The sequence below is a fragment of the Triturus cristatus genome, chromosome 11, assembly GCF_964204655.1.
Source record: "Triturus cristatus chromosome 11, aTriCri1.1, whole genome shotgun sequence".
Lineage (NCBI taxonomy): Eukaryota > Metazoa > Chordata > Amphibia > Caudata > Salamandridae > Triturus > Triturus cristatus.
This window is the reverse complement of record NC_140594.1, coordinates 751,021,446-751,045,940: the sequence shown is the minus strand read 5'-3', so window position 1 is coordinate 751,045,940 and position 24,495 is coordinate 751,021,446.

Sequence of the window (24,495 nt, the reverse complement as noted above, 5' to 3'; positions counted from 1 at the left end):
AGTTGCTATGAGGCCAGAGTAAGAGTTAAGACAGTAGCTATGAGGCCAGAGTAAGAGTTAAGGCAGTAGCTATCAGGCCAGAGTAAGAGTTAAGACAGTAGCTATGAGGCCAGAGTAAGAGTTAAGACAGTAGCTATGAGGCCAGAGTAAGAGTCCAAGACCTCAACCATTAGGCCAGAGTAAGAGTTAAGACAGTAGCTATGAGGCCAGAGTAAGAGTCCAAGACCTTAACCATTAGGCCAGAGTAAGAGTTAAGACAGTAGCTATGAGGCCAGAGTAAGAGTTAAGACAGTAGCTATGAGGCCAGAGTAAGAGTTAAGACAGTAGCTATGAGGCCAGAGTAAGAGTCCAAGACCTTAACCATTAGGCCAGAGTAAGAGTTAAGACAGCAGCTATTAGGCCAGAGTAAGAGTTAAGACAGTAGCTATTAGGCCAGAGTAAGAGTTAAGACAGTAGCTATGAGGCCAGAGTAAGAGTTAAGACAGTAGCTATGAGGCCAGAGTAAGAGTCCAAGACCTTAACCATTAGGCCAGAGTAAGAGTTAAGACAGTAGCTATGAGGCCAGAGTAAGAGTTAAGACAGTAGCTATGAGGCCAGAGTAAGAGTTAAGACAGTAGCTATGAGGCCAGAGTAAGAGTCCAAGACCTTAACCATTAGGCCAGAGTAAGAGTTAAGACAGTAGCTATTAGGCCAAAGTAAGAGTTAAGACAGTAGCTATGAGGCCAGAGTAAGAGTCCAAGACCTTAACCATTAGGCCAGAGTAAGAGCTAAGACAGTAGCTATGAGGCCAGAGTAAGAGTTAAGACAGTAGGTATTAGGCCAGAGTAAGAGTTAAGACAGTAGCTATGAGGCCAGAGTAAGAGTCCAAGACCTTAACCATTAGGCCAGAGTAAGAGCTAAGACAGTAGCTATGAGGCCAGAGTGAGAGTTAAGACAGTAGCTATGAGGCCAGAGTAAGAGTTAAGACAGTAGCTATGAGGCCAGAGTAAGAGTCCAAGACCTTAACCATTAGGCCAGAGTAAGAGTTAAAACAGTAGCTATGAGGCCAGCATAAGAGTTAAGACAGTAGCTATGAGGCCAGAGTAAGAGTCCAAGACCTTAACCATTAGGCCAGAGTAAGAGTTAAGACAGTAGCTATGAGGCCAGAGTAAGAGTTAAGACAGTAGCTATTAGGCCAGAGTAAGAGTTAAGACAGTAGCTATGAGGCCAGAGTAAGAGTTAAGACAGTAGCTATGAGGCCAGAGTAAGAGTCCAAGACCTTAATCATTATGCCAGAGTAAGAGTTAAGACAGTAGCTATGAGGCCAGAGTAAGAGTTAAGACAGTAGCTATGAGGCCAGCGTAAGAGTTAAGACAGTAGCTATGAGGCCAGAGTAAGAGTCCAAGACCTTAACCATTAGGCCAGATTAAGAGTTAAGACAGTAGCTATTAGGCCAAAGTAAGAGTTAAGACAGTAGCTATGAGGCCAGAGTAAGAGTCCAAGACCTTAACCATTAGGCCAGATTAAGAGTTAAGACAGTAGCTATGATGCCAGAGTAAAAGTTAAGACAGTAGCTATGAGGCCAGAGTAAGAGCCTAAGACCTTAACCATTAGGCCAGAGTAAGAGTTCAGACAGTAGCTATGAGGCCAGAGTAAGAGTTAAGACAGTAGCTATGAGGCCAGAGTAAGAGTTAAGACAGTAGCTATGAGGCCAGAGTAAGAGTCCAAGACCTTAACCATTAGGCCAGAGTAAGAGTTAAGACAGTAGCTATGAGGCCAGAGTAAGAGTTAAGACAGTAGCTATGAGGCCAGAGTAAGAGTCCAAGACCTTAACCATTAGGCCAGAGTAAGAGTTAAGACAGTAGCTATGAGGCCAGAGTAAGAGTTAAGACAGTAGCTATGAGGCCAGAGTAAGAGTCCAAGACCTTAACCATTAGGCCAGAGTAAGAGTTAAGACAGTAGCTATGAGGCCAGAGTAAGAGTCCAAGACCTTAACCACTAGGCCAGAGTAAGAGTTAAGACAGTAGCTATGAGGCCAGAGTAAGAGTTAAGACAGTAGCTATGAGGCCAGAGTACGAGTTAAGACAGTAGCTATTAGGCCAGAGTAAGAGTTAAGACAGTAGCTATGAGGCCAGAGTAAGAGTCCAAGACCTTAACCATTAGGCCAGAGTAAGAGTTAAGACAGTATCAATGAGGCCAGAGTAAGAGTTAAGACAGTAGCTATGAGGCCAGAGTAAGAGTTAAGACAGTAGCTATGAGGCCAGAGTAAGAGTCCAAGACCTTAACCATTAGGCCAGAGTAGGAGTTAAGACAGTATCAATGAGGCCAGAGTAAGAGTTAAGACAGTAGCTATGAGACCAGAGTAAGAGTTAAGACAGTAGCTATTAGGTCAGAGTAAGAGTCCACTACCTTAACCATTAGGCCAGAGTAAGAGTTAAGACAGTAGCTATGAGGTCAGAGTAAGAGTTAAGACAGTAGCTATGAGGCCAGAGTAAGAGTCCAAGACCTTAACCATTAGGCCAGAGTAAGAGTTAAGACAGTAGCTATGAGGCCAGAGTAAGAGTTAAGACAGTAGCTATGAGGCCAGATTGAGAGTTAAGACAGTAGCTATGAGGCCAGAGTAAGAGTTAAGACAGTAGCTATGAGGCCAGAGTAAGAGTCCAATACCTTAACCATTAGGCCAGAGTAAGAGTTAAGACAGTAGCTATTAGGCCAGAGTAAGAGTTAAGACAGTAGCTATGAGGCCAGAGTAAGAGTCCAAGACCTTAACCATTAGGCCAGAGTAAGAGTTAAGACAGTAGCTATGAGGCCAGAGTAAGAGTTAAGACAGTAGCTATGAGGCCAGAGTGAGAGTTAAGACAGTAGCTATGAGGCCAGAGTAAGAGTCCAATACCTTAACCATTAGGCCAGAGTAAGAGTTAAGACAGTAGCTATTAGGCCAGAGTAAGAGTTAAGACAGTAGCTATGAGGCCAGAGTAAGAGTCCAAGACCTTAACCATTAGGCCAGAGTAAGAGTTCAGACAGTAGCTATGAGGCCAGAGTAAGAGTTAAGACAGTAGCTATGAGGCCAGAGTAAGAGTTAAGACAGTAGCTATGAGGCCAGAGTAAGAGTCCAAGACCTTAACCATTAGGCCAGAGTAAGAGTTAAGACAGTAGCTATGAGGCCAGAGTAAGAGTTAAGACAGTAGCTATGAGGCCAGAGTAAGAGTCCAAGACCTTAACCATTAGGCCAGAGTAAGAGTTAAGACAGTAGCTATGAGGCCAGAGTAAGAGTTAAGACAGTAGCTATGAGGCCAGAGTAAGAGTCCAAGACCTTAACCATTAGGCCAGAGTAAGAGTTAAGACAGTAGCTATGAGGCCAGAGTAAGAGTCCAAGACCTTAACCATTAGGCCAGAGTAAGAGTTAAGACAGTAGCTATGAGGCCAGAGTAAGAGTTAAGACAGTAGCTATGAGGCCAGAGTACGAGTTAAGACAGTAGCTATTAGGCCAGAGTAAGAGTTAAGACAGTAGCTATGAGGCCAGAGTAAGAGTCCAAGAACTTGACCATTAGGCCAGAGTAAGAGTTAAGACAGTATCAATGAGGCCAGAGTAAGAGTTAAGACAGTAGCTATAAGGCCAGAGTAAGAGTTAAGACAGTAGCTATGAGGCCAGAGTAAGAGTTAAGACAGTAGCTATGAGGCCAGAGTAAGAGTCCAAGACCTTAACCATTAGGCCAGAGTAGGAGTTAAGACAGTATCAATGAGGCCAGAGTAAGAGTTAAGACAGTAGCTATGAGGCCAGAGTAAGAGTTAAGACAGTAGCTATTAGGTCAGAGTAAGAGTCCACTACCTTAACCATTAGGCCAGAGTAAGAGTTAAGACAGTAACTATTAGGCCAGAGTAAGAGTTAAGACAGTAGCTATGAGGCCAGAGTAAGAGTTAAGACAGTAGCTATGAGGCCAGAGTAAGAGTCCAATACCTTAACCATTAGGCCAGAGTAAGAGTTAAGACAGTAGCTATTAGGCCAGAGTAAGAGTTAAGACAGTAGCTATGAGGCCAGAGTAAGAGTCCAAGACCTTAACCATTAGGCCAGAGTAAGAGTTAAGACAGTAGCTATGAGGCCAGAGTAAGAGTTAAGACAGTAGCTATGAGGCCAGAGTAAGAGTCCAGAACCTTAACCATTAGGCCAGAGTAAGAGTTAAGACATTAGCTATGAGGCCAGAGTAAGAGTTAAGACAGTAGCTATGAGGCCAGAGTAAGAGTCGAAGACCTTAACCATTAGGCCAGAGTAAGAGTTAAGACAGTAGCTATGAGGCCAGAGTAAGAGTTAAGACAGTAGCTATGAGGCCAGAGTAAGAGTCCAAGACCTTAACCATTAGGCCAGAGTAAGAGTTAAGACAGTAGCAATTAGGCCAGAGTAAGAGTTAAGACAGTAGCTATGAGGCCAGAGTAAGAGTTAAGACAGTAGCTATGAGGCCAGAGTAAGTGTTAAGACAGTAGCTATGAGGCCAGAGTAAGAGTTAAGACAGTAGCTATTAGGCCAGAGTAAGAGTTAAGACAGTAGCTATGAGGCCAGAGTAAGAGTTGAGATAGTAGCTATGAGGCCAGAGTAAGAGTCCAAGACCTTAACCATTAGGCCAGAGTAAGAGTTAAGACAGTAGCTATTAGGCCAGAGTAAGAGTTAAGACAGTAGATATGAGGCCAGAGTAAGAGTTAAGACAGTAGCTATGAGGCCAGAGTAAGAGTCCTAGACCTTAACCATTAGGCCAGAGTAAGAGTTAAGACAGTAGCTATGAGGCCAGAGTAAGAGTTCAAGACCTTAACCATTAGGCCAGAGTAAGAGTTAAGACAGTAGCTATGAGGCCAGAGTAAGGGTTAACACAGTAGCTATGAGGCCAGAGTAAGAGTTAAGACAGTAGCTATGAGGCCAGAGTAAGAGTTAAGACAGTAGCTATTAGGCCAGAGTAAGAGTTAAGACAGTAGCTATTAAGCCAGAGTAAGAGTTAAGACAGTAGCTATGAGGCCAGAGTAAGAGTTAAGACAGTAGCTATTAGGCCAGAGTAAGAGTCCAAGACCTTAACCATTAGGCCAGAGTAAGAGTTAAGACAGTAGCTATTAGGCCAGAGTAAGAGTCCAAGACCTTAACCATTAGGCCAGAGTAAGAGTTAAGACAGTAGCTATGAGGCCAGAGTAAGAGTTAAGACAGTAGCTATGAGGCCAGAGTAAGAGTTAAGACAGTAGCTATGAGGCCAGAGTAAGGGTCCAAGACCTTAACCATTAGGCCAGAGTAAGAGTTAAGACAGTAGCTATGTGGCCAGAGTAAGAGTTAAGACAGTAGCTATTAGGCCAGAGTAAGAGTTAAGACAGTAGCTATGAAGCCAGAGTAAGAGTTAAGACAGTAGCTATGAGGCCAGAGTAAGAGTTAAGACAGTAGCTATGAGGCCAGAGTAAGGTTCCAAGACCTTAACCATTAGGCCAGAGTAAGAGTTAAGACAGTAGCTATGAGGCCAGAGTAAGAGTTAAGATAGTAGCTATTAGGCCAGAGTAAGAGTTAAGACAGTAGCTATGAGGCCAGAGTAAGAGTTAAGACAGTAGATATGAGGCCAGAGTAAGAGTTAAGACAGTAGCTATGAGGCCAGAGTAAGAGTTAAGACAGTAGCTATGAGGCCAGAGTAAGAGTCCAAGACCTCAACCATTAGGCCAGAGTAAGAGTTAAGACAGTAGCTATGAGGCCAGAGTAAGAGTCCAAGACCTTAACCATTAGGCCAGAGTAAGAGTTAAGACAGTAGCTATGAGGCCAGAGTAAGAGTTAAGACAGTAGCTATGAGGCCAGAGTAAGAGTTAAGACAGTAGCTATGAGGCCAGAGTAAGAGTCCAAGACCTTAACCGTTAGGCCAGAGTAAGAGTTAAGACAGTAGCTATTAGGCCAGAGTAAGAGTTAAGACAGTAGCTATTAGGCCAGAGTAAGAGTTAAGACAGTAGCTATGAGGCCAGAGTAAGAGTTAAGACAGTAGCTATGAGGCCAGAGTAAGAGTCCAAGACCTTAACCATTAGGCCAGAGTAAGAGTTAAGACAGTAGCTATTAGGCCAAAGTAAGAGTTAAGACAGTAGGTATGAGGCCAGAGTAAGAGTCCAAGACCTCAACCATTAGGCCAGAGTAAGAGCTAAGACAGTAGCTATGAGGCCCGAGTAAGAGTTAAGACAGTAGCTATGAGGCCAGAGTAAGAGTTAAGACAGTAGCTATTAGGCGAGAGTAAGAGTTAAGACAGTAGCTATGAGGCCAGAGTAAGAGTCCAAGACCTTAACCATTAGGCCAGAGTAAGAGTTAAAACAGTAGCTAGGAGGCCAGAGTAAGAGTTAAGGCAGTAGCTATGAGGCCAGAGTAAGAGTCCAAGACCTTAACCATTAGGCCAGAGTAAGAGTTAAGACAGTAGCTATGAGGCCAGAGTAAGAGTTAAGACAGTAGCTATTAGGCCAGAGTAAGAGTTAAGACAGTAGCTATGAGGCCAGAGTAAGAGTCCAAGACCTTAACCATTAGGCCAGAGTAAGAGTTAAGACAGTAGCTATGAGGCCAGAGTAAGAGTTAAGACAGTAGCTATGAGGCCAGAGTAAGAGTTAAGACAGTAGCTATGAGGCCAGAGTAAGAGTCCAAGACCTTAACCATTAGGCCAGAGTAAGAGTTAAGACAGTAGCTATTAGGCCAAAGTAAGAGTTAAGACAGTAGCTATGAGGCCAGAGTAAGAGTTAAGACAGTAGCTATGAGGCCAGAGTAAGAGTCCAAGACCTTAACCATTAGGCCAGATTAAGAGTTAAGACAGTAGCTATGAGGCCAGAGTAAGAGTTAAGACTGTAGCTATGAGGCCAGAGTAAGAGTCCAAGACCTTAACCATTAGGCCAGAGTTAGAGTTAAGACAGTAGCTATGAGGCCAGAGTAAGAGTTAATACAGTAGCTATGAGGCCAGAGTAAGAGTTAAGACAGTAGCTATGAGGCCAGAGTAAGAGTTAAGACAGTAGCTATGAGGCCAGAGTAAGAGTCCAAGACCTTAACCATTAGGCCAGAGTAAGAGTTAAGACAGTAGCTATGAGGCCAGAGTAAGAGTCCAAGACCTTAACCATTAGGCCAGAGTAAGAGTTAAGACAGTAGCTATGAGGCCAGAGTAAGAGTTAGGACAGTAGCTATGAGGCCAGAGTAAGAGTCCAAGACCTTAACCATTAGGCCAGAGTAAGAGTTAAGACAGTAGCTATGAGGCCAAAGTAGGAGTTAAGACAGTAGCTATGAGGCCAGAGTAAGAGTTAAGACAGTAGCTATTAGGCCAGAGTAAGTGTTAAGACAGTAGCTATGAGGCCAGAGTAAGAGTTAAGACAGTAGCTATGAGGCCAGAGTAAGAGTCCAAGACCTTAACCATTAGGCCAGAGTAAGAGTTAAGACAGTAGCTATGAGGCCAGAGTAAGAGTTAAGACAGTAGCTATGAGGCCAGAGTAAGAGTCCAAGACCTTAACCATTAGGCCAGAGTAAGAGTTAAGACAGTAGCAATTAGGCCAGAGTAAGAGTTAAGACAGTAGCTATGAGGCCAGAGTAAGAGTTAAGACAGTAGCTATGAGGCCAGAGTAAGTGTTAAGACAGTAGCTATGAGGCCAGAGTAAGAGTTAAGACAGTAGCTATTAGGCCAGAGTAAGAGTTAAGACAGTAGCTATGAGGCCAGAGTAAGAGATAAGATAGTAGCTATGAGGCCAGAGTAAGAGTCCAAGACCTTAACCATTAGGCCAGAGTAGGAGTTAAGACAGTAGCTATGAGGCCAGAGTAAGAGTTAGGACAGTAGCTATGAGGCCAGAGTAAGAGTTAAGACAGTAGCTATGAGGCCATAGTAAGAGTCCTAGACCTTAACCATTAGGCCAGAGTAAGAGTTAAGACAGTAGCTATGAGGCCAGAGTAAGAGTTCAAGACCTTAACCATTAGGCCAGAGTAAGAGTTAAGACAGTAGCTATGAGGCCAGAGTAAGGGTTAACACAGTAGCTATGAGGCCAGAGTAAGAGTTAAGACAGTAGCTATGAGGCCAGAGTAAGAGTTAAGACAGTAGCTATTAGGCCAGAGTAAGAGTTAAGACAGTAGCTATTAAGCCAGAGTAAGAGTTAAGACAGTAGCTATGAGGCCAGAGTAAGAGTTAAGACAGTAGCTATTAGGCCAGAGTAAGAGTCCAAGACCTTAACCATTAGGCCAGAGTAAGAGTTAAGACAGTAGCTATTAGGCCAGAGTAAGAGTCCAAGACCTTAACCATTAGGCCAGAGTAAGAGTTAAGACAGTAGCTATGAGGCCAGAGTAAGAGTTAAGACAGTAGCTATGAGGCCAGAGTAAGAGTTAAGACAGTAGCTATGAGGCCAGAGTAAGGGTCCAAGACCTTAACCATTAGGCCAGAGTAAGAGTTAAGACAGTAGCTATGAGGCCAGAGTAAGAGTTAAGACAGTAGCTATTAGGCCAGAGTAAGAGTTAAGACAGTAGCTATGAAGCCAGAGTAAGAGTTAAGACAGTAGCTATGAGGCCAGAGTAAGAGTTAAGACAGTAGCTATGAGGCCAGAGTAAGGTTCCAAGACCTTAACCATTAGGCCAGAGTAAGAGTTAAGACAGTAGCTATGAGGCCAGAGTAAGAGTTAAGATAGTAGCTATTAGGCCAGAGTAAGAGTTAAGACAGTAGCTATGAGGCCTGAGTAAGAGTTAAGACAGTAGATATGAGGCCAGAGTAAGAGTTAAGACAGTAGCTATGAGGCCAGAGTAAGAGTTAAGACAGTAGCTATGAGGCCAGAGTAAGAGTCCAAGACCTCAACCATTAGGCCAGAGTAAGAGTTAAGACAGTAGCTATGAGGCCAGAGTAAGAGTCCAAGACCTTAACCATTAGGCCAGAGTAAGAGTTAAGACAGTAGCTATGAGGCCAGAGTAAGAGTTAAGACAGTAGCTATGAGGCCAGAGTAAGAGTTAAGACAGTAGCTATGAGGCCAGAGTAAGAGTCCAAGACCTTAACCGTTAGGCCAGAGTAAGAGTTAAGACAGTAGCTATTAGGCCAGAGTAAGAGTTAAGACAGTAGCTATTAGGCCAGAGTAAGAGTTAAGACAGTAGCTATGAGGCCAGAGTAAGAGTTAAGACAGTAGCTATGAGGCCAGAGTAAGAGTCCAAGACCTTAACCATTAGGCCAGAGTAAGAGTTAAGACAGTAGCTATTAGGCCAAAGTAAGAGTTAAGACAGTAGGTATGAGGCCAGAGTAAGAGTCCAAGACCTTAACCATTAGGCCAGAGTAAGAGCTAAGACAGTAGCTATGAGGCCAGAGTAAGAGTTAAGACAGTAGCTATGAGGCCAGAGTAAGAGTTAAGACAGTAGCTATTAGGCCAGAGTAAGAGTTAAGACAGTAGCTATGAGGCCAGAGTAAGAGTTAAGACAGTAGCTATTAGGCCAGAGTAAGAGTTAAGACAGTAGCTATGAGGCCAGAGTAAGAGTTAAGACAGTAGCTATGAGGCCAGAGTAAGAGTCCAAGACCTTAACCATTAGGCCAGAGTAAGAGTTAAGACAGTAGCTATGAGGCCAGAGTAAGAGTTAAGACAGTAGCTATGAGGCCAGAGTAAGAGTTAAGACAGTAGCTATGAGGCCAGAGTAAGAGTCCAAGACCTTAACCATTAGGCCAGAGTAAGAGTTAAGACAGTAGCTATTAGGCCAAAGTAAGAGTTAAGAAAGTAGCTATGAGGCCAGAGTAAGAGTTAAGACAGTAGCTATGAGGCCAGAGTAAGAGTTAAGACAGTAGCTATGAGGCCAGAGTAAGAGTCCAAGACCTTAACCATTAGGCCAGAGTAAGAGTTAAGACAGTAGCTATGAGGCCAGAGTAAGAGTTAGGACAGTAGCTATGAGGCCAGAGTAAGAGTCCAAGACCTTAACCATTAGGCCAGAGTAAGAGTTAAGACAGTAGGTATGAGGCCAAAGTAAGAGTTAAGACAGTAGCTATGAGGCCAGAGTAAGAGTTAAGACAGTAGCTATTAGGCCAGAGTAAGTGTTAAGACAGTAGTTATGAGGCCAGAGTAAGAGTTAAGACAGTAGCTATGAGGCCAGAGTAAGAGTCCAAGACCTTAACCATTAGGCCAGAGTAAGAGTTAAGACAGTAGCTATGAGGCCAGAGTAAGAGTTAAGACAGTAGCTATGAGGCCAGAGTAAGAGTCCAAGACCTTAACCATTAGGCCAGAGTAAGAGTTAAGACAGTAGCTATGAGGCCAGAGTAAGAGTTAAGACAGTAGCTATGAGGCCAGAGTAAGAGTCCAAGACCTTAACCATTAAGCCAGAGTAAGAGTTAAGACAGTAGCAATTAGGCCAGAGTAAGAGTTAAGACAGTAGCTATGAGGCCAGAGTAAGAGTTAAGACAGTAGCTATGAGGCCAGAGTAAGTGTTAAGACAGTAGCTATGAGGCCAGAGTAAGAGTTAAGACAGTAGCTATTAGGCCAGAGTAAGAGTTAAGACAGTAGCTATGAGGCCAGAGTAAGAGTTAAGATAGTAGCTATGAGGCCAGAGTAAGAGTCCAAGACCTTAACCATTAGGCCAGAGTAAGAGTTAAGACAGTAGCTATTAGGCCAGAGTAAGAGTTAAGACAGTAGATATGAGGCCAGAGTAAGAGTTAAGACAGTAGCTATGAGGCCAGAGTAAGAGTCCTAGACCTTAACCATTAGGCCAGAGTAAGAGTTAAGACAGTAGCTATGAGGCCAGAGTAAGAGTTAAGACAGTAGCTATGAGGCCAGAGTAAGAGTCCAATACCTTAACCATTAGGCCAGAGTAAGAGTTAAGACAGTAGCTATTAGGCCAGAGTAAGTGTTAAGACAGTAGCTATGAGGCCAGAGTAAGAGTTAAGACAGTAGCTATGAGGCCAGAGTAAGAGTCCAAGACCTTAACCATTAGGCCAGAGTAAGAGTTAAGACAGTAGCTATGAGGCCAGAGTAAGAGTTAAGACAGTAGCTATGAGGCCAGAGTAAGAGTTAAGACAGTAGCTATTAGGCCAGAGTAAGAGTTACGACAGTAGCTATGAGGCCAGAGTAAGAGTCCAAGACCAAAACCATTAGGCCAGAGTAAGAGTTAAGACAGTATCTATGAGGCCAGAGTAAGAGTTAAGACAGTAGCTATGAGGCCAGAGTAAGAGTTAAGACAGTAGCTATTAGGCCAGAGTGAGAGTTAAGACAGTAGCTATGAGGCCAGAGTAAGAGTCCAAGACCTTAACCATTAGTCCAGAGTAAGAGTTAAGACAGTAGCTATTAGGCCAGAGTAAGAGTTAAGACAGTAGCTATGAGGCCAGAGTAAGAGTTAAGACAGTAGATATTAGGCCAGAGTAAGTGGTAAGACAGTAGCTATGAGGCCAGAGTAAGAGTTAAGACAGGAGCTATGAGGCCAGAGTAAGAGTCCAAGACCTTAACCATTAGGCCAGAGTAAGAGTTAAGACAGTAGCTATGAGGCCAGAGTAAGAGTTAAAGACAGTAGCTATGAAGCCAGAGTAAGAGTCCAAGACCTTAACCATTAGGCCAGAGTAAGAGTTAAGACAGTACTTATGAGGCCAGAGTAAGAGTCCAAGACCTTAACCATTAGGCCAGATTAAGAGTTAAGACAGTAGCTATGAGGCCAGAGTAAGAGTCCAAGACCTTAACCATTAGGCCAGAGTAAGAGTTAAGACAGTAGCTATGAGGCCAGAGTAAGAGTTCAAGACCTTAACCATTAGGCCAGAGTAAGAGTTAAGACAGTAGCTATGAGGCCAGAGTAAGGGTTAACACAGTAGCTATGAGGCCAGAGTAAGAGTTAAGACAGTAGCTATGAGGCCAGAGTAAGAGTTAAGACAGTAGCTATTAGGCCAGAGTAAGATTTAAGACAGTAGCTATTAGGCCAGAGTAAGAGTTAAGACAGTAGCTATTAAGCCAGAGTAAGAGTTAAGACAGTAGCTATGAGGCCAGAGTAAGAGTTAAGACAGTAGCTATTAGGCCAGAGTAAGAGTCCAAGACCTTAACCATTAGGCCAGAGTAAGAGTTAAGACAGTAGCTATTAGGCCAGAGTAAGAGTCCAAGACCTTAACCATTAGGCCAGAGTAAGAGTTAAGACAGTAGCTATGAGGCCAGAGTAAGAGTTAAGACAGTAGCTATGAGGCCAGAGTAAGAGTCCAAGACCTTAACCATTAGGCCAGAGTAAGAGTTAAGACAGTAGCTATTAGGCCAAAGTAAGAGTTAAGACAGTAGCTATGAGGCCAGAGTAAGAGTTAAGACAGTAGCTATGAGGCCAGAGTAAGAGTCCAAGACCTTAACCATTAGGCCAGATTAAGAGTTAAGACAGTAGCTATGAGGCCAGAGTAAGAGTTAAGACAGTAGATATGAGGCCAGAGTAAGAGTCTAAGACCTTAACCATTAGGCAAGAGTAAGAGTTCAGACAGTAGCTATGAGGCCAGAGTAAGAGTTAAGACAGTAGCTATGAGGCCAGAGTAAGAGTTAAGACAGTAGCTATGAGGCCAGAGTAAGAGTTACGACAGTAGCTATGAGGCCAGAGTAAGAGTCCAAGACCTTAACCATTAGGCCAGAGTAAGAGTTAAGACAGTAGCTATGAGGCCAGAGTAAGAGTTAAGACAGTAGCTATGAGGCCAGAGTAAGAGTCCAAGACCTTAACCATTAGGCCAGAGTAAGAGTTAAGAAAGTAGCTATGAGGCCAGAGTAAGAGTTAAGACAGTAGCTATGAGGCCAGAGTAAGAGTCCAAGACCTTAACCATTAGGCCAGAGTAAGAGTTAAGACAGTAGCTATGAGGCCAGAGTAAGAGTTAAGACAGTAGCTATGAGGCCAGAGTAAGAGTTAAGACAGTAGCTATGAGGCCAGAGTAAGAGTCCAAGACCTTAACCGTTAGGCCAGAGTAAGAGTTAAGACAGTAGCTATTAGGCCAGAGTAAGAGTTAAGACAGTAGCTATTAGGCCAGAGTAAGAGTTAAGACAGTAGCTATGAGGCCAGAGTAAGAGTTAAGACAGTAGCTATGAGGCCAGAGTAAGAGTCCAAGACCTTAACCATTAGGCCAGAGTAAGAGTTAAGACAGTAGCTATTAGGCCAAAGTAAGAGTTAAGACAGTAGGTATGAGGCCAGAGTAAGAGTCCAAGACCTTAACCATTAGGCCAGAGTAAGAGCTAAGACAGTAGCTATGAGGCCAGAGTAAGAGTTAAGACAGTAGCTATGAGGCCAGAGTAAGAGTTAAGACAGTAGCTATTAGGCCAGAGTAAGAGTTAAGACAGTAGCTATGAGGCCAGAGTAAGAGTTAAGACAGTAGCTATTAGGCCAGAGTAAGAGTTAAGACAGTAGCTATGAGGCCAGAGTAAGAGTTAAGACAGTAGCTATGAGGCCAGAGTAAGAGTCCAAGACCTTAACCATTAGGCCAGAGTAAGAGTTAAGACAGTAGCTATGAGGCCAGAGTAAGAGTTAAGACAGTAGCTATGAGGCCAGAGTAAGAGTTAAGACAGTAGCTATGAGGCCAGAGTAAGAGTCCAAGACCTTAACCATTAGGCCAGAGTAAGAGTTAAGACAGTAGCTATTAGGCCAAAGTAAGAGTTAAGAAAGTAGCTATGAGGCCAGAGTAAGAGTTAAGACAGTAGCTATGAGGCCAGAGTAAGAGTTAAGACAGTAGCTATGAGGCCAGAGTAAGAGTCCAAGACCTTAACCATTAGGCCAGAGTAAGAGTTAAGACAGTAGCTATGAGGCCAGAGTAAGAGTTAGGACAGTAGCTATGAGGCCAGAGTAAGAGTCCAAGACCTTAACCATTAGGCCAGAGTAAGAGTTAAGACAGTAGGTATGAGGCCAAAGTAAGAGTTAAGACAGTAGCTATGAGGCCAGAGTAAGAGTTAAGACAGTAGCTATTAGGCCAGAGTAAGTGTTAAGACAGTAGTTATGAGGCCAGAGTAAGAGTTAAGACAGTAGCTATGAGGCCAGAGTAAGAGTCCAAGACCTTAACCATTAGGCCAGAGTAAGAGTTAAGACAGTAGCTATGAGGCCAGAGTAAGAGTTAAGACAGTAGCTATGAGGCCAGAGTAAGAGTCCAAGACCTTAACCATTAGGCCAGAGTAAGAGTTAAGACAGTAGCTATGAGGCCAGAGTAAGAGTTAAGACAGTAGCTATGAGGCCAGAGTAAGAGTCCAAGACCTTAACCATTAGGCCAGAGTAAGAGTTAAGACAGTAGCAATTAGGCCAGAGTAAGAGTTAAGACAGTAGCTATGAGGCCAGAGTAAGAGTTAAGACAGTAGCTATGAGGCCAGAGTAAGTGTTAAGACAGTAGCTATGAGGCCAGAGTAAGAGTTAAGACAGTAGCTATTAGGCCAGAGTAAGAGTTAAGACAGTAGCTATGAGGCCAGAGTAAGAGTTAAGATAGTAGCTATGAGGCCAGAGTAAGAGTCCAAGACCTTAACCATTAGGCCAGAGTAAGAGTTAAGACAGTAGCTATTAGGCCAGAGTAAGAGTTAAGACAGTAGATATGAGGCCAGAGTAAGAGTTAAGACAGTAGATATGAGGCCAGAGTAAGAGTCCTAGACCTTAACCATTAGGCCAGAGTAAGAGTTAAGACAGTAGCTATGAGGCCAGAGTAAGAGTTAAGACAGTAGCTATGAGGCCAGAGTAAGAGTCCAATACCTTAACCATTAGGCCAGAGTAAGAGTTAAGACAGTAGCTATTAGGCCAGAGTAAGTGTTAAGACAGTAGCTATGAGGCCAGAGTAAGAGTTAAGACAGTAGCTATGAGGCCAGAGTAAGAGTCCAAGACCTTAACCATTAGGCCAGAGTAAGAGTTAAGACAGTAGCTATGAGGCCAGAGTAAGAGTTAAGACAGTAGCTATGAGGCCAGAGTAAGAGTTAAGACAGTAGCTATTAGGCCAGAGTAAGAGTTACGACAGTAGCTATGAGGCCAGAGTAAGAGTCCAAGACCAAAACCATTAGGCCAGAGTAAGAGTTAAGACAGTATCTATGAGGCCAGAGTAAGAGTTAAGACAGTAGCTATGAGGCCAGAGTAAGAGTTAAGACAGTAGCTATTAGGCCAGAGTGAGAGTTAAGACAGTAGCTATGAGGCCAGAGTAAGAGTCCAAGACCTTAACCATTAGTCCAGAGTAAGAGTTAAGACAGTAGCTATTAGGCCAGAGTAAGAGTTAAGACAGTAGCTATGAGGCCAGAGTAAGAGTTAAGACAGTAGATATTAGGCCAGAGTAAGTGGTAAGACAGTAGCTATGAGGCCAGAGTAAGAGTTAAGACAGTAGCTATGAGGCCAGAGTAAGAGTCCAAGACCTTAACCATTAGGCCAGAGTAAGAGTTAAGACAGTAGCTATGAGGCCAGAGTAAGAGTTAAAGACAGTAGCTATGAAGCCAGAGTAAGAGTCCAAGACCTTAACCATTAGGCCAGAGTAAGAGTTAAGACAGTACTTATGAGGCCAGAGTAAGAGTCCAAGACCTTAACCATTAGGCCAGATTAAGAGTTAAGACAGTAGCTATGAGGCCAGAGTAAGAGTCCAAGACCTTAACCATTAGGCCAGAGTAAGAGTTAAGACAGTAGCTATGAGGCCAGAGTAAGAGTTCAAGACCTTAACCATTAGGCCAGAGTAAGAGTTAAGACAGTAGCTATGAGGCCAGAGTAAGGGTTAACACAGTAGCTATGAGGCCAGAGTAAGAGTTAAGACAGTAGCTATGAGGCCAGAGTAAGAGTTAAGACAGTAGCTATTAGGCCAGAGTAAGATTTAAGACAGTAGCTATTAGGCCAGAGTAAGAGTTAAGACAGTAGCTATTAAGCCAGAGTAAGAGTTAAGACAGTAGCTATGAGGCCAGAGTAAGAGTTAAGACAGTAGCTATTAGGCCAGAGTAAGAGTCCAAGACCTTAACCATTAGGCCAGAGTAAGAGTTAAGACAGTAGCTATTAGGCCAGAGTAAGAGTCCAAGACCTTAACCATTAGGCCAGAGTAAGAGTTAAGACAGTAGCTATGAGGCCAGAGTAAGAGTTAAGACAGTAGCTATGAGGCCAGAGTAAGAGTCCAAGACCTTAACCATTAGGCCAGAGTAAGAGTTAAGACAGTAGCTATTAGGCCAAAGTAAGAGTTAAGACAGTAGCTATGAGGCCAGAGTAAGAGTTAAGACAGTAGCTATGAGGCCAGAGTAAGAGTCCAAGACCTTAACCATTAGGCCAGATTAAGAGTTAAGACAGTAGCTATGAGGCCAGAGTAAGAGTTAAGACAGTAGATATGAGGCCAGAGTAAGAGTCTAAGACCTTAACCATTAGGCAAGAGTAAGAGTTCAGACAGTAGCTATGAGGCCAGAATAAGAGTTAAGACAGTAGCTATGAGGCCAGAGTAAGAGTTAAGACAGTAGCTATGAGGCCAGAGTAAGAGTTACGACAGTAGCTATGAGGCCAGAGTAAGAGTCCAAGACCTTAACCATTAGGCCAGAGTAAGAGTTAAGACAGTAGCTATGAGGCCAGAGTAAGAGTTAAGACAGTAGCTATGAGGCCAGAGTAAGAGTCCAAGACCTTAACCATTAGGCCAGAGTAAGAGTTAAGAAAGTAGCTATGAGGCCAGAGTAAGAGTTAAGACAGTAGCTATGAGGCCAGAGTAAGAGTCCAAGACCTTAACCATTAGGCCAGAGTAAGAGTTAAGACAGTAGCTATGAGGCCAAAGTAAGAGTTAAGACAGTAGCTATGAGGCCAGAGTAAGAGTTAAGACAGTAGCTATGAGGCCAGAGTAAGAGTTAAGACAGTAGCTATGAGGCCAGAGTAAGAGTCCAAGACCTTAACCATTAGGCCAGAGTAAGAGTTAAGACAGTAGCTATGAGGCCAGAGTAAGAGTTAAGACAGTAGCTGTGAGGCCAGAGTAAGAGTTAAGACAGTAGCTATTAGGCCAGAGTAAGAGTTAAGACAGTAGCTATGAGGCCAGAGTAAGAGTCCAAGACCTTAACAATTAGGCCAGAGTAAGAGTTAAGACAGTATCAATGAGGCCAGAGTAAGAGTTAAGACAGTAGCTATGAGGCCAGAGTAAGAGTTAAGACAGTAGCTATGAGGCCAGAGTAAGAGTTAAGACAGTAGCTATGAGGCCAGAGTAAGAGTCCAAGACCTTAACCATTAGGCCAGAGTAAGAGTTAAGACAGTATCAATGAGGCCAGAGTAAGAGTTAAGACAGTAGCTATGAGGCCAGAGTAAGAGTTAAGACAGTAGCTATGAGGCCAGAGTAAGAGTTAAGACAGTAGCTATTAGGTCAGAGTAAGAGTCCACTACCTTAACCTTTAGGCCAGAGTAAGAGTTAAGACAGTAACTATTAGGCCAGAGTAAGAGTTAAGACAGTAGCTATGAGGCCAGAGTAAGAGTTAAGACAGTAGCTATGAGGCCAGAGTAAGAGTCCAATACCTTAACCATTAGGCCAGAGTAAGAGTTAAGACAGTAGCTATTAGGCCAGAGTAAGAGTTAAGACAGTAGCTATGAGGCCAGAGTAAGAGTCCAAGACCTTAACCATTAGGCCAGAGTAAGAGTTAAGACAGTAGCTATGAGGCCAGAGTAAGAGTTAAGACAGTAGCTATGAGGCCAGAGTAAGAGTCCAGAACCTTAACCATTAGGCCAGAGTAAGAGTTAAGACAGTAGCTATGAGGCCAGAGTAAGAGTTAAGACAGTAGCTATGAGGCCAGAGTAAGAGTCCAAGACCTTAACCATTAGGCCAGAGTAAGAGTTAAGACAGTAGCTATGAGGCCAGAGTAAGAGTTAAGACAGTAGCTATGAGGCCAGAGTAAGAGTTAAGACAGTAGCTATGAGGCCAGAGTAAGAGTCCAAGACCTTAACCATTAGGCCAGAGTAAGAGTTAAGACAGTAGCATGAGGCCAGAGTAAGAGTTAAGACAGTAGCTATTAGGCCAGAGTAAGAGTTAAGACAGTAGCTATGAAGCCAGAGTAAGAGTTAAGACAGTAGCTATGAGGCCAGAGTAAGAGTTAAGACAGTAGCTATGAGGCCAGAGTAAGGTTCCAAGACCTTAACCATTAGGCCAGAGTAAGAGTTAAGACAGTAGCTATGAGGCCAGAGTAAGAGTTAAGATAGTAGCTATTAGGCCAGAGTAAGAGTTAAGACAGTAGCTATGAGGCCAGAGTAAGAGTTAAGACAGTAGCTATGAGGCCAGAGTAAGAGTTAAGACAGTAGCTATTAGGCCAGAGTAAGAGTTAAGACAGTAGCTATGAGGCCAGAGTAAGAGTTAAGACAGTAGCTATTAGGCCAGAGTAAGAGTTAAGACAGTAGCTATGAGGCCAGAGTAAGAGTTAAGACAGTAGCTATGAGGCCAGAGTAAGAGTCCAAGACCTCAACCATTAGGCCAGAGTAAGAGTTAAGACAGTAGCTATGAGGCCAGAGTAAGAGTCCAAGACCTTAACCATTAGGCCAGAGTAAGAGTTAAGACAGTAGCTATGAGGCCAGAGTAAGAGTTAAGACAGTAGCTATGAGGCCAGAGTAAGAGTTAAGACAGTAGCTATGAGGCCAGAGTAAGAGTCCAAGACCTTAACCATTAGGCCAGAGTAAGAGTTAAGACAGTAGCTATTAGGCCAGAGTAAGAGTTAAGACAGTAGCTATTAGGCCAGAGTAAGAGTTAAGACAGTAGCTATGAGGCCAGAGTAAGAGTTAAGACAGTAGCTATGAGGCCAGAGTAAGAGTCCAAGACCTTAACCATTAGCCAGAGTAAGAGTTAAGACAGTAGCTATTAGGCCAAAGTAAGAGTTAAGACAGTAGGTATGAGGCCAGAGTAAGAGTCCAAGACATTAACCATTAGGCCAGAGGAAGAGCTAAGACAGTAGCTATGAGGCCAGAGTAAGAGTTAAGACAGTAGCTATGAGGTAAGAGTAAGAGTTAAGACAGTAGCTATTAGGCCAGAGTAAGAGTTAAGACAGTAGCTATGAGGCCAGAGTAAGAGTCCAAGACCTTAACCATTAGGCCAGAGTAAGAGTTAAAACAGTAGCTATGAGGCCAGAGTAAGAGTTAAGGCAGTAGCTATGAGGCCAGAGTAAGAGTCCAAGACCTTAACCATTAGGCCAGAGTAAGAGTTAAGACAGTAGCTATGAGGCCAGAGTAAGAGTTAAGACAGTAGCTATTAGACCAGAGTAAGAGTTAAGACAGTAGCTATTAGGCCAGAGTAAGAGTTAAGACAGTAGCTATGAGGCCAGAGTAAGAGTCCAAGACCTTAACCATTAGGCCAGAGTAAGAGTTAAGACAGTAGCTATGAGGCCAGAGTAAGAGTTAAGACAGTAGCTATGAGGCCAGAGTAAGAGTTAAGACAGTAGCTATGAGGCCAGAGTAAGAGTCCAAGACCTTAACCATTAGGCCAGAGTAAGAGTTAAGACAGTAGCTATTAGGCCAACGTAAGAGTTAAGACAGTAGCTATGAGGCCAGAGTAAGAGTTAAGACAGTAGCTATGAGGCCAGAGTAAGAGTCCAAGACCTTAACCATTAGGCCAGATTAAGAGTTAAGACAGTAGCTATGAGGCCAGAGTAAGAGTTAAGACAGTAGCTATGAGGCCAGTGTAAGAGTCCAAGACCTTAACCATTAGGCCAGAGTAAGAGTTAAGACAGTAGCTATGAGGCCAGAGTAAGAGTTAAGACAGTAGCTATGAGGCCAGAGTAAGAGTTAAGACAGTAGCTATGAGGCCAGAGTAAGAGTTAAGACAGTAGCTATGAGGCCAGAGTAAGAGTCCAAGACCTTAACCATTAGGCCAGAGTAAGAGTTAAGACAGTAGCTATAAGGCCAGAGTAAGAGTTAAGACAGTAGCTATGAGGCCAGAGTAAGAGTCCAAGACCTTAACCATTAGGCCAGAGTAAGAGTTAAGACAGTAGCTATGAGGCCAGAGTAAGAGTTAGGACAGTAGCTATGAGGCCAGAGTAAGAGTCCAAGACCTTAACCATTAGGCCAGAGTAAGAGTTAAGACAGTAGCTATGAGGCCAAAGTAAGAGTTAAGACAGTAGCTATGAGGCCAGAGTAAGAGTTAAGACAGTAGCTATTAGGCCAGAGTAAGTGTTAAGACAGTAGCTATGAGGCCAGAGTAAGAGTTAAGACAGTAGCTATGAGGCCAGAGTAAGAGTCCAAGACCTTAACCATTAGGCCAGAGTAAGAGTTAAGACAGTAGCTATGAGGCCAGAGTAAGAGTTAAGACAGTAGCTATGAGGCCAGAGTAAGAGTCCAAGACCTTAACCATTAGGCCAGAGTAAGAGTTAAGACAGTAGCTATTAGGCCAAAGTAAGAGTTAAGACAGTAGCTATGAGGCCAGAGTAAGAGTTAAGACAGTAGCTATGAGGCCAGAGTAAGAGTCCAAGACCTTAACCATTAGGCCAGATTAAGAGTTAAGACAGTAGCTATGAGGCCAGAGTAAGAGTTAAGACAGTAGCTATGAGGCCAGAGTAAGAGTCCAAGACCTTAACCATTAGGCCAGAGTAAGAGTTAAGACAGTAGCTATGAGGCCAGAGTAAGAGTTAAGACAGTAGCTATGAGGCCAGAGTAAGAGTTAAGACAGTAGCTATGAGGCCAGAGTAAGAGTTAAGACAGTAGCTATGAGGCCAGAGTAAGAGTCCAAGACCTTAACCATTAGGCCAGAGTAAGAGTTAAGACAGTAGCTATGAGGCCAGAGTAAGAGTTAAGACAGTAGCTATGAGGCCAGAATAAGAGTCCAAGACCTTAACCATTAGGCCAGAGTAAGAGTTAAGACAGTAGCTATGAGGCCAGAGTAAGAGTTAGGACAGTAGCTATGAGGCCAGAGTAAGAGTCCAAGACCTTAACCATTAGGCCAGAGTAAGAGTTAAGACAGTAGCTATGAGGCCAAAGTAAGAGTTAAGACAGTAGCTATGAGGCCAGAGTAAGAGTTAAGACAGTAGCTATTAGGCCAGAGTAAGTGTTAAGACAGTAGCTATGAGGCCAGAGTAAGAGTTAAGACAGTAGCTATGAGGCCAGAGTAAGAGTCCAAGACCTTAACCATTAGGCCAGAGTAAGAGTTAAGACAGTAGCTATGAGGCCAGAGTAAGAGTTAAGACAGTAGCTATTAGGCCAGAGTAAGAGTTAAGACAGTAGCTATGAGGCCAGAGTAAGAGTCCAAGACCTTAACCATTAGGCCAGAGTAAGAGTTAAGACAGTAGCTATGAGGCCAGAGTAAGAGTTAAGACAGTATCTATGAGGCCAGAGTAAGAGTTAAGACAGTAGCTATGAGGCCAGAGTAAGAGTTAAGACAATAGCTATTAGGCCAGAGTAAGAGTTAAGACAGTAGCTATGAGGCCAGAGTAAGAGTTAAGACAGTAGCTATGAGGCCAGAGTAAGTGTTAAGACAGTAGCTATGAGGCCAGAGTAAGAGTTAAGACAGTAGCTATGAGGCCAGAGTAAGAGTCCAAGACCTTACCCATTAGGCCAGAGTAAGAGTTAAGACAGTAGCTATGAGGCCAGAGTAAGATTTAAAGACAGTAGCTATGAAGCCAGAGTAAGAGTCCAAGACCTTAACCATTAGGCCAGAGTAAGAGTTAAGACAGTACTTATGAGGCCAGAGTAAGAGTCCAAGACCTTAACCATTAGGCCAGAGTAAGAGTTAAGACAGTAGCTATGAGGCCAGAGTAAGAGTCCAAGACCTTAACCATTAGGCCAGAGTAAGAGTTAAGACAGTAGCTATGAGGCCAGAGTAAGAGTTCAAGACCTTAACCATTAGGCCAGAGTAAGAGTTAAGACAGTAGCTATGAGGCCAGAGTAAGGGTTAACACAGTAGCTATGAGGCCAGAGTAAGAGTTAAGACAGTAGCTATGAGGCCAGAGTAAGAGTTAAGACAGTAGCTATTAGGCCAGAGTAAGAGTTAAGACAGTAGCTATGAGGCCAGAGTAAGAGTCCAAGACCTTAACCATTAGGCCAGAGTAAGAGTTAAGACAGTAGCTATTAGGCCAAAGTAAGAGTTAAGACAGTAGGTATGAGGCCAGAGTAAGAGTCCAAGACCTTAACCATTAGGCCAGAGGAAGAGCTAAGACAGTAGCTATTAGGCCAGAGTAAGAGTTAAGACAGTAGCTATTAGGCCAGAGTAAGAGTTAAGACAGTAGCTATGAGGCCAGAGTAAGAGTCCAAGACCTTAACCATTAGGCCAGAGTAAGAGTTAAAACAGTAGCTATGAGGCCAGAGTAAGAGTTAAGGCAGTAGCTATGAGGCCAGAGTAAGAGTCCAAGACCTTAACCATTAGGCCAGAGTAAGAGTTAAGACAGTAGCTATGAGGCCAGAGTAAGAGTTACGACAGTAGCTATTAGGCCAGAGTAAGAGTTAAGACAGTAGCTATGAGGCCAGAGTAAGAGTTAAGACAGTAGCTATGAGGCCAGAGTAAGAGTCCAAGACCTTAACCATTAGGCCAGAGTAAGAGTTAAGACAGTAGCTATGAGGCCAGAGTAAGAGTTAAGACAGTAGCTATGAGGCCAGAGTAAGAGTTAAGACAGTAGCTATGAGGCCAGAGTAAGAGTCCAAGACCTTAACCATTAGGCCAGAGTAAGAGTTAAGACAGTAGCTATTAGGCCAAAGTAAGAGTTAAGAAAGTAGCTATGAGGCCAGAGTAAGAGTTAAGACAGTAGCTATGAGGCCAGAGTAAGAGTTAAGACAGTAGCTATGAGGCCAGAGTAAGAGTCCAAGACCTTAACCATTAGGCCAGAGTAAGAGTTAAGACAGTAGCTATGAGGCCAGAGTAAGAGTTAGGACAGTAGCTATGAGGCCAGAGTAAGAGTCCAAGACCTTAACCATTAGGCCAGAGTAAGAGTTAAGACAGTAGGTATGAGGCCAAAGTAAGAGTTAAGACAGTAGCTATGAGGCCAGAGTAAGAGTTAAGACAGTAGCTATGAGGCCAGAGTAAGAGTTAAGACAGTAGCTATGAGGCCAGAGTAAGAGTCCAAGACCTTAACCATTAGGCCAGAGTAAGAGTTAAGACAGTAGCTATGAGGCCAGAGTAAGAGTTAAGACAGTAGCTATGAGGCCAGAGTAAGAGTCCAAGACCTTAACCATTAGGCCAGAGTAAGAGTTAAGACAGTAGCAATTAGGCCAGAGTAAGAGTTAAGACAGTAGCTATGAGGCCAGAGTAAGAGTTAAGACAGTAGCTATGAGGCCAGAGTAAGTGTTAAGACAGTAGCTATTAGGCCAGAGTAAGAGTTAAGACAGTAGCTATGAGGCCAGAGTAAGAGTTAAGATAGTAGCTATGAGGCCAGAGTAAGAGTCCAAGACCTTAACCATTAGGCCAGAGTAAGAGTTAAGACAGTAGCTATTAGGCCAGAGTAAGAGTTAAGACAGTAGATATGAGGCCAGAGTAAGAGTTAAGACAGTAGCTATGAGGCCAGAGTAAGAGTCCTAGACCTTAACCATTAGGCCAGAGTAAGAGTTAAGACAGTAGCTATGAGGCCAGAGTAAGAGTTAAGACAGTAGCTATTAGGCCAGAGTAAGTGTTAAGACAGTAGCTATGAGGCCAGAGTAAGAGTTAAGACAGTAGCTATGAGGCCAGAGTAAGAGTCCAAGACCTTAACCATTAGGCCAGAGTAAGAGTTAAGACAGTAGCTATGAGGCCAGAGTAAGAGTTAAGACAGTAGCTATAAGGCCAGAGTAAGAGTTAAGACAGTAGCTATTAGGCCAGAGTAAGAGTTACGACAGTAGCTATGAGGCCAGAGTAAGAGTCCAAGACCAAAACCATTAGGCCAGAGTAAGAGTTAAGACAGTATCTATGAGGCCAGAGTAAGAGTTAAGACAGTAGCTATGAGGCCAGAGTAAGAGTTAAGACAGTAGCTATTAGGCCAGAGTGAGAGTTAAGACAGTAGCTATGAGGCCAGAGTAAGAGTCCAAGACCTTAACCATTAGTCCAGAGTAAGAGTTAAGACAGTAGCTATTAGGCCAGAGTAAGAGTTAAGACAGTAGCTATGAGGCCAGAGTAAGAGTTAAGACAGTAGATATTAGGCCAGAGTAAGTGGTAAGACAGTAGCTATGAGGCCAGAGTAAGAGTTAAGACAGTTGCTATGAGGCCAGAGTAAGAGTCCAAGACCTTAACCATTAGGCCAGAGTAAGAGTTAAGACAGTAGCTATGAGGCCAGAGTAAGAGTTAAAGACAGTAGCTATGAAGCCAGAGTAAGAGTCCAAGACCTTAACCATTAGGCCAGAGTAAGAGTTAAGACAGTACTTATGAGGCCAGAGTAAGAGTCCAAGACCTTAACCATTAGGCCAGATTAAGAGTTAAGACAGTAGCTATGAGGCCAGAGTAAGAGTCCAAGACCTTAACCATTAGGCCAGAGTAAGAGTTAAGACAGTAGCTATGAGGCCAGAGTAAGAGTTCAAGACCTTAACCATTAGGCCAGAGTAAGAGTTAAGACAGTAGCTATGAGGCCAGAGTAAGGGTTAACACAGTAGCTATGAGGCCAGAGTAAGAGTTAAGACAGTAGCTATGAGGCCAGAGTAAGAGTTAAGACAGTAGCTATTAGGCCAGAGTAAGATTTAAGACAGTAGCTATTAGCCAGAGTAAGAGTTAAGACAGTAGCTATTAAGCCAGAGTA